This window comes from Protomyctophum bolini (genome assembly GCF_963924005.1).
Source record: "Protomyctophum bolini genome assembly, chromosome: 3".
Classification (NCBI taxonomy): domain Eukaryota; kingdom Metazoa; phylum Chordata; class Actinopteri; order Myctophiformes; family Myctophidae; genus Protomyctophum; species Protomyctophum bolini.
In genome coordinates, this window is record NC_137864.1 from 26,376,701 (window position 1) to 26,388,985 (window position 12,285).

Consider the following 12,285-nt stretch of genomic DNA (forward strand, 5'->3'; position numbering starts at 1 on the left):
AAACACATACTGGCAGGAAGGCTAATGCGTCATACACAGAGATGGTAGGAGATAAGGAGGACTGTAGGAGGTGCTGCATGTCTTCACATAAAAGAGGGGCAGCACTTAAAAAATCTTTAAATTATTGACCTGATGAACCTGAAGCTTATAATAGGGAGAATTATCTTTAATGGAGTGAGTCTCATGCCAGTTTTGCTGTTTACTAGATATTGTTCTAAGAATTAAAATAAATGAATTTACTCATGCAATGCTTTGCAAAGGTTAACCTCATAAGTCTCTCCACATCATTTTGAAAAGATCTGTGGGAAGATTGAAAGCCTTACCGTGCCAAGTGGATTGCCTTCAGAGTTAATTACTGCCTTTCATTTCAATTTAAGCATACAGAGTCACACAATCTTAGGTTCTTACTGTACATACTTTTGTGGAGAACTCACCGACGGCTATTTCACAAGAGCTGACAGACTGTGTGTGTGCGTGCGTGCGTTTAAGGGATACCTATTGAAAAATGATGCACAATGCGGAGGCTAACCCTTTGGTTTGCCTCTGGAAACTGCATTCTTTTCAGAAAGCTGCATGACCCACTATTAAAGTAACAAAATCTGGCCTGGGCCATGGCTCAGCGGTCCAGGCACCTTGGCTGGTAATCCAGTCTGGCAGTGTGCCGCGGGTTCGACTCCCGATCCCGACGGCCTTTACTGCATGTCTTCCCCCCAGCTCTCTCCCCATTTCCTGTCAGCCTACTGTCTGTCCCTCCATAAAAAATATAAAATAAAGGCGAAAGCCACAAAGAAATAAACATTTAAAAGTAACAAAATCTGAATTCTGAAATACTCAAGACTCCTGGACATTGTGTGTCATTATGTTTTCTTGGACTGTCCAAGGAAAGCCTGACAACCCTAGGTACAAGCCATAGTAATGACCTACCCTCTTTTACCACCACATGTCAACACATTTGACATGGGACAACTTTCAACCAAAAGGTTCAAAGTTATATGGGAATCCCCTTAAGGGCGAGGTCACGCTGAAACAACAGAGCTTCTTAATACGGTTGAGAAACAGGAGTTAAACTATTAATCTGGTGTCAGTGAGGTCAGATGTAGAGTTGCTGGCCGGCCGGATCATATGCAGATCTAGTATGTCAAACCATGTATGGCTAAATGGGGTTTGATGAGGTCAGTGTCGTGATCTTTATATATGGAGATCCAGGTGATGATAGTCAGCTCCACATATGGAGATCCATGTGTTGTACCAACTTGGTTCATTTGCAAGTGTGACTCACGTTGTGGCATCCACTGGTTATCATGAGACTGTCACAATATGGCCATATATTGACATTCCCAATCCCATATACAATCTACAATTTAGGCATTTAGCAGACGCTCTTAATCCAGAGCGATTTACAATAAGCAAAAACAAAAAGCATGGCAATGCATCACATACATAAAAAGTAGTTATCATGAAACATGCGTAAGCTAAGAGCGTAACAGTGGAATATCTATATAATGAAACTATACATATAAACTATACATACTATACTATACATATATGCTATAAAGTGCTATGACTACATAAAATGCAAGTCTGTATAAGTCTGTATAAAATTCTATTTAAGTCTACATAAAGTTCTATCTAAGGGGCTAGCTATGGCCCATGATGGAGTCTGAAGAGGTGGGTTTTCAGACTACGGCGGAAGATTGAGAGTGAGGCTACAGTTCTGATTGTAATGGGAAGTGCATTCTAGTTTTGGAGCCAGAAGGGAGAAGAGTTCGGGACGTGAGGAGTGTTGTCCCGGCGTTTTTAGTGAAGGTACTTCCAGCTTCCCCGCGTTGGCTGAGTGCGCCAACGCGCTTTATGCTATAAAGTCATAGCACTTTATAGCATATATGTATAGTATACTAAGTATAGTATGTATAGTTTATATGTATAGTTTCATTATAAAGATATTCCACTGTTACGCTCTAAGCTTAAGCTTACGCATGTTTCATGATTGATGAACTACTTTTTATGTACTGTATGTATTGCCATGCTTTTTGTTTTTTGCTTATTGTAAATCGCTCTGGATTAAGAGGGTCTGCTAAATGCCTAAATTGTAAATTGTATATGGGAATGTCAATATATGGCCATACTGTAACAGTCTCATGATAATCATATATGGGCTTAATATCGATGACATCAGGGATCTCCATATAAGGGCATAACAGGGATTGTATTAGGCCCTAATACAATCACTGTTTATTTTAATTGACTTTTTCACATGTCGTGATGTCACGCGTGGCGTGACCATACTGTAGATGGAGGCGTGATGTCACATGGCGTGACCATATAATGGAGGTGTGACGTGACACACAGAAATGCAGGTTTTGCAACCTACAGTCGCAATAATTTATATAGTGTGTGTGTGTGTGTGTGTGTGTGTGTGTGTGTGTGTGTGTGTGTGCCATGCATGCATGCTCACAAGGTTGTGTGTGTTTAGTATAACACAAATGATGGGCTTAAAGCTTTCGGTGTGCAGTAGAATGATACCGAAGTGATTTAATAAAGTTGTCAACACCATTTTCACGAATGAGCTTTTTCTTTTACTAAAACACATAAATATTAACCATCAATTATGTCTCCAGCCCAAAAGCCTTTTCATTGGCATAATGATCCATCAACCACATACAGCTCTATACTATAAGACAGTCCTGTAACTCTATATTTTAGTGTGTTTTGCTTGGAGTCTGAGAATGTATTTAAAACAATACGCCACACTGCCACTCAGTCATGAAGCAATAATAAGATAATTGCTTTTAATGAGTGAGGCCCCTCTGGCTATATTTGACTTTGTCTTCTCCCATTGTAACTGTATGATGGAAACTGGACCCTGTAACGGCAGCGTTGGCTACAGCAACTTTGACCTCAGAAGTGTATGAGCCAATCCCAGTGAAAGTTGATTAACTCTTGTAAATGTTAAGCACTCCTAATAAAACTCAGAAATGCAAACTCATTTCCAGTGGTTTGATGGGGCGATATAACGAAGTTGGGCTAATGGTCCATGTGTTTGACATCAAAGCAGTATGCAATACTCTTTGCAATCACGGAGAGAGAGCTGTGTTCTTTAAGGGGGAAACAAGAAGAAAAGTCTGGGAAGCGTGTGTGCACACGTGTGTGTGTGTGTGTGTGTGTGTGTGTGTGTGTGTGTGTGTGTGTGTGTGTGTGTGTGCGTGTGGAGGAGGAATGGAGGGGGGTGTGGGGTTTGGACGGGGGGGAGCTGGGTGCCTTGGAGTAGTGGACAAGAGGGCCCCATTTTGACAGATTACCATAATTTGCTCCATAGGCCCGTAATATGGGAGACATTGGGAGTCGAGGGAACAACACAAGGGAGTGTTTTGTGAACCCTTCGGGCACCTGTAGCTGAGTGGCATTTTCTTTTAAAGCTCCTCCAATTGATAGCCTATAACATTAGTCTCTTTCACAACACACTTATCATCTTAACACTGACTTGACTTAAGATTCATCCCTACATTGTTGTCTCAGCAAACAGAATCTCTACACAGAAAAATGCAAAGCGTTCATTAATCCATTTCTAACTCTGAGCTAATTTTGGTTACAATTATACACTATAGATCAATTAATTCACACGGGGGGATTTTACTGTGCACTGTTCTGGCCTAATGTGCACTCCTTCCTTGGGCCTGAGTGCTGAATCCCGCCTAGGCCTCTTGCCCCGGGTTTCTCTTATACCATTTCCTTCTCAACTGTCCTACTATTCATATCAATAAATAAACTAAAGACACAAATACTAAGGGAAGTGGGCTGTACAGTACACTCCGGGCAAAGTCACTGTGACCTTCACTAGGCCTATAAAATTATACTAGTGCAGTGCAGACAATACCCGTTATCAGAGTGGATACTAGCCCAGTGCAGCCATATGAAACTCCATATTTGGGCAGGGCTGATTTGATTTGTTCCTGTTGTTGTTCAGGTGAGGTAGCACATTGGCTGAACACTGACATAATCTCCAACTAGGGCTGATCATGACATTTTCCTTAATAATAATTGCGATTAACGATTTGTGTGCGTTTGTGTGTGTTTTAGCATTGAACATTGTAGCATATAAATAAAATAAAAAAAATTGTTTGACTTTTAGTTTTGTCAAGTGATTTGGGTGATTTGGAAAAAAACCCGGTCCGCCCGATAACAAGATGCGCACATGCATACGCTCTACAGTAAAGACAAGTCATTCACAGTCCTTCTAAAAAAAAAAAAGGGAAAAAAGTCCTTCTTCAAAGGCTGCATGCACTTACAGTACAAATAGTACTAAGCAGATGGCGGCAATTCAACGACAACATATTCTCAAACGCTCTCCTTTTTGAACCGCTATCGCCATTTTATCCACCAGAGATCCACGACCAGGGAACATCTGGCGCTCTACCTGCAAAGACACACTGGCCTTTCCACAATATCTCTCTCTGTGCATTTCGCCTCCGATGGTTTGTTATCTTTGGTGTTGGACACTTGGCCCGGTGCAGCTGTATTTACAAGTAGCATGCTAGGTCTAAATTGATCACAGATGGCTCTCGTCGTACCTGAGATGAGGGCGTACGTCCAACTCAGCAGTCTGCAACTCAAAAACCCTGTTTGTTTTCCCCTTGAAATTCCATCTGGGGGTTTTAATGAACGGTGGCTTTGATAGGCCTGCCTCGCAAAATGTATTGGATTAAATTATCCTGCACTCTGTTTGTATAATCAGCGATGGTTATCAGCATCGGCAGGACAGACACAATTGCACACAGCTTAACGGCTCTCAGAAGCACAACATGCACGTTTGCAAAGACAACAGTGGCACTGACAGATTTCATAAAGTTGATTATATCTCAGGTCAACAGCACAAGGATCACAAATGTTAGATGTGTGTGTGTGTGTGTGTGTGTGTGTGTGTGTGTGTGTGTGTGTGTGTGGGGGCGGCAGGGGGGGGACTGAACTTGGGGGACTCCAAAACAATTGACTATTAACCACTTGAATCAAAGCATGCCTATTCTGGGGGGACCAATCTACACCTAGCTTGTAGCCAATCTACAAATCTTCAAGCCAATCTAGAAGCTCACAAAAGAGGGTAGGTATGCACACACACACACACACACACACACACACACACACACACACACACACACACACACACACACACACACACACACACACACACACACACACACACACACACACACACACACACACACACACACACACACACACACACACACACACACACACACACACACACACACACACAATTACTATTACTATTACTATTGTCTGCCCTCTCCAGATTGATGTGACATTGATCAGTACTTTGGCTGAGGAGCCAGTCTGAAGTACTGCTTATGGACACATTGAAGCCATCTATAATCAGAATAATTTAGCCCTGGGAAAACCACCCTGCTCCAAGACTGAAATGTTGGGAGGTACTTTGGATTGGTGCATACATCAGTTATCCCTTATCCATTAACCCTGACATCCCTTATCTTTCTGCACCTGTGGCTTACTTCCACTTCTGTTTGTTATTTCCTGAACATTTGTAATCACCAGAATGTTGTCTCTTGAATACTAAAATGCAGGTGACCTTGTGTTAGAAACAACTGTCAAACAAGGAGGTTATTGCCGTATTTAATCTTGACTTGAAAGTTTTAGCCTTTAGTTTGTTTTAGTTTTTTACAGTTGAGGTTATTAGTATAATTTTTTTGGATAGATTTACAGTAAGCTGACAGAAAATGGGGAGAGAATCGGGGGTGACACGCAGCAAAGGTCATCGGGATCGGGAGTCAGACCCGTGACACGCTGTCAGGATTACCAGCCGAGGTGCCCAGAACGCCAGCCGCCCGGGCTCTCAACTACTTCTTTGTTGGGACATGAATTTTGTTTCGACCGTGTGGTCAAGAGCCAAGATCGCTGAATAAAGCAACAATTCCTCTATTAAAATTGTGCTCTCTCTGTGACCCTGTGAGAATGGGTACTATGGGTGCTGGCCCATGGGTTGAGAAACAGAAATGTTAGCTCTCTCTGTTTTACAGATGCCACTCACGGGTCAATTTGTACATTTCAGGGTTCATTTGACACTCCGGATGTTACTATGCACGGTTTATATACCGTATTTGAAATAACCAAGGTCTCTTCCGCAGAAACAGACCCCATGCTGCTCTGACAGATGTGCCATCATAATTACCTCATGGATATTCCTGAGTGTGGCTCCATGGCTCTTTCTGACAAGCAGGAGAGCAAAGTGCGATGGGTTCAGCTAGCAGCCTATACTTGTTATCAGTGAGCTTCCAGTAGGTTAGACAAGAGCCAGACTGGAACCAAAGAATGTGTCTATAGGCTGTTAGTGCCATGTCCAAGACACAGTTATCAGGAACCTCTGTATTCATCCCAGACCTCTCTATGTTTAGTCAACGGGTATCAGCAGCCAACGCACTTCTCTGTCTCAAGTGTTGATTAAAACATGTGTCTGAAGTGGCAATGCCAGATTACGTCTTGTATCTATACCAGTGGTTCTTAAACTTTTTCATGTCAAGGACCACAAAATTGATGATTGGTCACGGCCCACCATCTGAAAATGTTTCATGGTGGAAGAGAAGATTAGTGTAAGAGAACCACTGCTATATACTATATATTCTCAAAGAATATGTGTAATTAATGGGGAGCGTCCTTGGCCATAAAAGCTGAAACCTGGTCTTTTACATTGAATCTTCCAATATGTTATTTCATTTCAGCACATTTTTTCCTGATTATTAATAAATTAAATATTTGAATATAACCAACTCAGACTGGTCATGATTGGTCTAATGATGTATGTTTGAGGTAAAAATAAATAAATAAAACACACTAAAGATATGCCTTCCTCAGGGACCAGAAATAGGTCTGGTGTAATCGGTTGTGACATAGATAGGAAAAACGCTATCGTGACCTTTGACTTCCCCGTGCATGTGAAAATCATTCCAGTGAGGCCATTTGAAGCCCATATATGAAGACATGAAGGAAGCTTTGGGTTCAAGTGGGTGTCAGAAGTACAAACACATCCGAAGGCTCTTTGCATCGCCTCACCATTCCCACAAAGGCACCCGCCTTCTAATTAAACAGTGTGTTATAATATTATATTGATTAAATTCAGATGAGCCGGAGTGAGCTGCTGCACTAATTAGTCTATTATCATTTGTGAATGAAAGATGATTACTACACCATAGCTATGTTGTCATTTCGGTATTGTTTGTTGCTGTAGTAACATTTTGTATGCATGACCCTTATATCCAGAATGAGTAAAACCCTGCAGTGTGCTGAAACCTCCTCCACTGTGTCACTGATTGTTACAGTTAAGTTATTGGCCTCAAACTTAAACTTATCTCACATTTCTCTCTCTCTCTCTCTCTCTAACCCCCCCACTCCTAACCCTTTATTTTTTTATTTATTTTTTTATTCAGAGCAAGTGCCCCAGTTAAGAAATTGCTTACATCCCACTCGGTCTCGGGCTGGTTTGAGATTTCCCACAGGGTATGTACCAATATGCAGAGAGCACACTTCGACAGATGCCATCGGAGAACAAGCATATGAATTACCAGGCAGTCTGCCATATCTGAGTTCACACGGAATGGCATTAATACCTGATTAAGACCCAAACAACAACACAACAACAACATGAAAGCCAGAGCAACTGGGGGAGCAGGTAAAGGTTTCATCATTTATATATTAATGGGTTTACTAACAAAGACACCCAATGCCCCCCCCTCCGCCCAACACACAGTCACACACAGTCACACAGTCACACACACACACACACACACACACACACACACACACACACACACACACACACACCCCTTCCGAGTTCCCACCCTCCACACAAAAGTAAAAATGTCATAGAACCCATAGGAGCTTACAACATCTATTGGACTTTGAAAAAAGAAAAAAGTGGGTGGGTGTTCATATCCAGTCAGCAAATAACATTTTGATGAATAAAATATCTGCCACGGTTGACCATAACTAATTCAGAAGCCATGATATATTCATGGCTACAATTAAATAAAACACAATCCCTTTAAATTTAAATGGCAGTAAATATTGACATTATCCAATTAAGTCACAATCTACATTAATAGGCAAAGTATCTTAACATGAATCATGAGCACTTTAGCCCCCACAACCACACCTGTATCATTCTGGAAGGGTAAAAGTTTCTTTCAAATCAATTGATAGCGTTAATTAAGTTACAGTAACAGTGTTTTACAAGACATGTTTATACAATTGCTATACTTAATACATAATATAGTCAACACATAAGTTATAATATTTGGTTCTCAATGGTCTTGGAGGGGTGTTGGAGGGGTCACTAGATGATAGTGAAGTGACAATTTAAGGACTTATAAGATCTTTATTTTTTACATAAAAAAAGAGAATGCCTCAATTCCTACAAGTCCAAGTGCTGGTCGGGGGGGGGGGGGGGGGTGTCACAGCCTGAAAAGGTTGAGCCACTCTTATGACTTATCTTGGGCAGCTGGGCTACTTAAAATGTTAATAAGGTAAAGATAATATAATGTTAATATAATGTTTACTACAATGTTATATAATGTTAACATTAACATATCAATATCACATAGGAAATAAGTGAGGGGTGCTCTTGTCATCGTACATCATCATGCATCATCTCATACTGGCCAATCAGAATGCCTGTTGCCACAAATTCTCGTCATATTTGGCGGACATTTGACCTAATTTCTCCTTTCATTGTTGATGGCAAATATGAGACGAGTGGGGACAAGATGACGTAAATGTTCCCTTCATTATCAAATATGAGACGTGTGGGGACAAGATGACGTAAATGTTCCCTTCATTATCAAATATGATACGTGTGAGGACAAGATGACGTAAATGTTCCCTTCATTATCAAATATGAGACGTGTGGGGACAAGATGACGTAAATGTTCCCTTCATTATCAAATATGAGACGTGTGGGGACAAGATGACGTAAATGTTCCCTTCATTATCAAATATGAGACGTGTGGGGACAAGATGACGTAAATGTTCCCTTCATTATCAAATATGAGACGTGTGGGGACAAGATGACGTAAATGTTCCCTTCATTATCAAATATGAGACGTGTGAGGACAAGATGACGTAAATGTTCCCTTCATTATCAAATATGAGACGTGTGAGGACAAGATGACGCAAATGTTCCCTTCATTATCAAATATGAGACGTGTGGGGACAAGATGACGTAAATGTTCCCTTCATTATCAAATATGAGACGTGTGGGGACAAGATGACGTAAATGTTCCCTTCATTATCAAATATGAGACGTGTGGGGACAAGATGACGTAAATGTTCCCTTCATTATCAAATATGAGACGTGTGGGGACAAGATGACGCAAATGTTCCCTTCATTATCAATGGCTTTTGTGTTGCGGACATTTGACGTGAAATTTTCACATTTACATTATGCTTTATGTACTAGCACGCGATGTCAAACTAGGGAGTTTTCATGATTTTGAATCTATTCCAAGCATTAGTTTTGCACAAAATGTGCTGACCTCATCACACTTGTGATGATGGCCATGGCCGTTTCTAGCCCAAGGAGTGTTTTTTGTGCAAAACTAATGCTTTTTCCAGGCAACTACAGTTCCTTCTTGCACTTTATTTGAAGATGGCCACCTGACATTTGTTTTACCAGGTGCACCTGGTGACTACGAATGCTTTATAAAATAAACGTATAGGCCTATCTACAGTAGCGTTACAAGATCCAGTGACAGGATCCAAAAGGTGGTATGAGAAAGGTTTTAATGTAAAATGGCTGATGGAGATGGAGCCTGTAAATCGACAGCCTTTAATAGGGCCGATTCATACTCCTATTTTACCACTGTTTCGGCGACTTTAGGACGGTACCCGCCCCCCTGAACCTCAAATGACGTCACATTGTAGGCTCTACAGCGCCGAACCGACTTTTATTCGGCTCTAAAATAGGAGTATGAATCGGCCCTTAGCCACAGAAGCCACTGCTACAGTCCTGTACAAAATGCACACCGCCCACTGCCCTAGGCACCTCCAGGACATGCTCCCTCCCCCTTACACCGGGCGGCCAAACACCCGGCGACACCAGAACATGTTCTCGTCCCCCCAGGCTCCAAAACACGCACATTGGACAGAACTTTTCTCCACACTGCTGTCCGGGTGTGGAACAGCCTACAGTGATGGAGTCAACTACATGCTCTGCATGTAGTTGACTCCATCACAGACAATGGTCTTCAAGCCTTTAAATGCAGAGTTCATAGACATCTCCTGACCACCCCTCACACTGACTGTTGAGCTGCAGTGAACCGTTTGATTGGCCAATGGAAATTATGTATGTATTATCTTACTTGGCTATTGTTCACATAAAATAAAAAAGGTCAGAGTGTACAGCTGGTACCAGTGACATTTATGTTAGAACTGAGTCTCTGGATTAGGTCTTTAAGAAGTGCAATGAACTGATGCTTTTCAAAGGATATCCAATCAGTCTTCGGTCAATGGCCTTTGACTTTAAAAGCATGGCGTCCACTGCAAATCTGTACTGTGTGTGCGTGTGCGTGTGTGTGTGTGTGTGTGTGTGTATGTGTGTGTGTGTGTGTGTGTGTGTGTGTGTGTGTGTATGTGTGTGTGTGTGTGTGTGTGTGTGTGTGTGTGTGTGTGTGTGTGTTTATGTCTACTTCACAAATGGTTGTTTCTACAGATTGTAAATTACTGTCATTGCAGGGTGTATGGTGATTATGAATGAACTGTTTAACTGAGAAAACGTTGATGACGACACAGTCTAATTATTCTATTATTATAACCTATTATTTAATGTAATTCCACATATTCCATCTTATATCAACAATAAAACTATCAATAATTATTTTTACATAAGAAATAGAAGCAAAAGAATAAAACACCAGACACAATATGGCGCTACTGCAGAGTAAAGCAAACGTTATAGACCTCATGTATTTCCTATAGCACAGAACAGCTTCAATTTGTAATAGTCAACTTTCACTACTGTCCCCTTGACTCAGAGAGCTGCCCCGCCCACAAATCTGTTCTGTCACTCCAGTGTACAGCAGCAGTAGAAATGAATTGGCTGCGATGGCAGAGGTGACAGTGAGAGAGCATCCACAGGGAATTTGAGGAATGTTTACATGACGATTTTGCGGAGGCCAATTTAGCATTTTCTTCTGGCTCAGACTGACTTTAACTGAGCCAAGTATGTGCATTTCCTTTATGACTACTGCTCACAGTCACCGTTTCATTTTCTAACACCGAGTCAGCTATAGATTGTGTATCTTGATTCGTAGCTGTCAGACTGCTTTTCTTTGCTTTGATATCTTTTACAAATATTGACTCAACTGATCGCAATAGTCTACAGTGGAATTGTTTAATTTAGTGGCATTCCCCTTTAAGTGGTCGCTGTCTCAGCTCTTTGGCTCTACTACTTAATAGTTACTCTAATAGATGTCTTCCTGTTCTCAGAACTTATACGCTAGTATAAGGGGTCCATTTTGTGTGTTGGTATGGAATACATAATGGGTATTGATGCAAGAGAACACTTAACCCAGGACACTGAACCATCACTGAACCTGTTTTACAGACAGTGAAATGTACTGGGATGTGTGCTTACACATGCAAAATTGGCAACTGTAAAATGATTGTGCAGAGGTCAGATTAATGCTAGCCTAGGCTAGTTAACAATCTTTTAAATAATAAAGCATCGTTATAGAAACAAAGTTCCAGTAGCTCTAATCATTATAACTAGGGGTGACAGTCATACACCTGCAGCGCATTGTTAATGAATACATTAAAATGTAGTTTATAAATGGTCCAATAGCCAGAGAGTAAAGTATCTTTGATGTGAAATGAACACTGACAGGTTTACTATGTGGCTACACCGTGTGAATGTGTAGTTGCGTGTTTCGTGGCATTTATCTTGACCACCCACAGGGTTGTTAGTCTAGTAAAAAGTTAAAAACACACAAAGACTCAGTCTGTTGGCACAGACGTATGCTCTGCCCCTGCCTTCCTTCTTAAATGTAAAGGCAGCAACAAGACATGGACAGTGATTTCTGAGCATCTCCTTCCTTTTGTAGCTAATCTCTGTGGCCTTTAGTGTGAGGAAACAGTTGCATGTAATGTATACAAGACATACGGTAATATGACACAGACATAGAGACAGACAAGGAGAGGGAGGGATGAGGGATATAGAAAGGGGGAGAGAGAGAGAGAGAGAGAGAGAGAGAGAGAGAGAGAGAT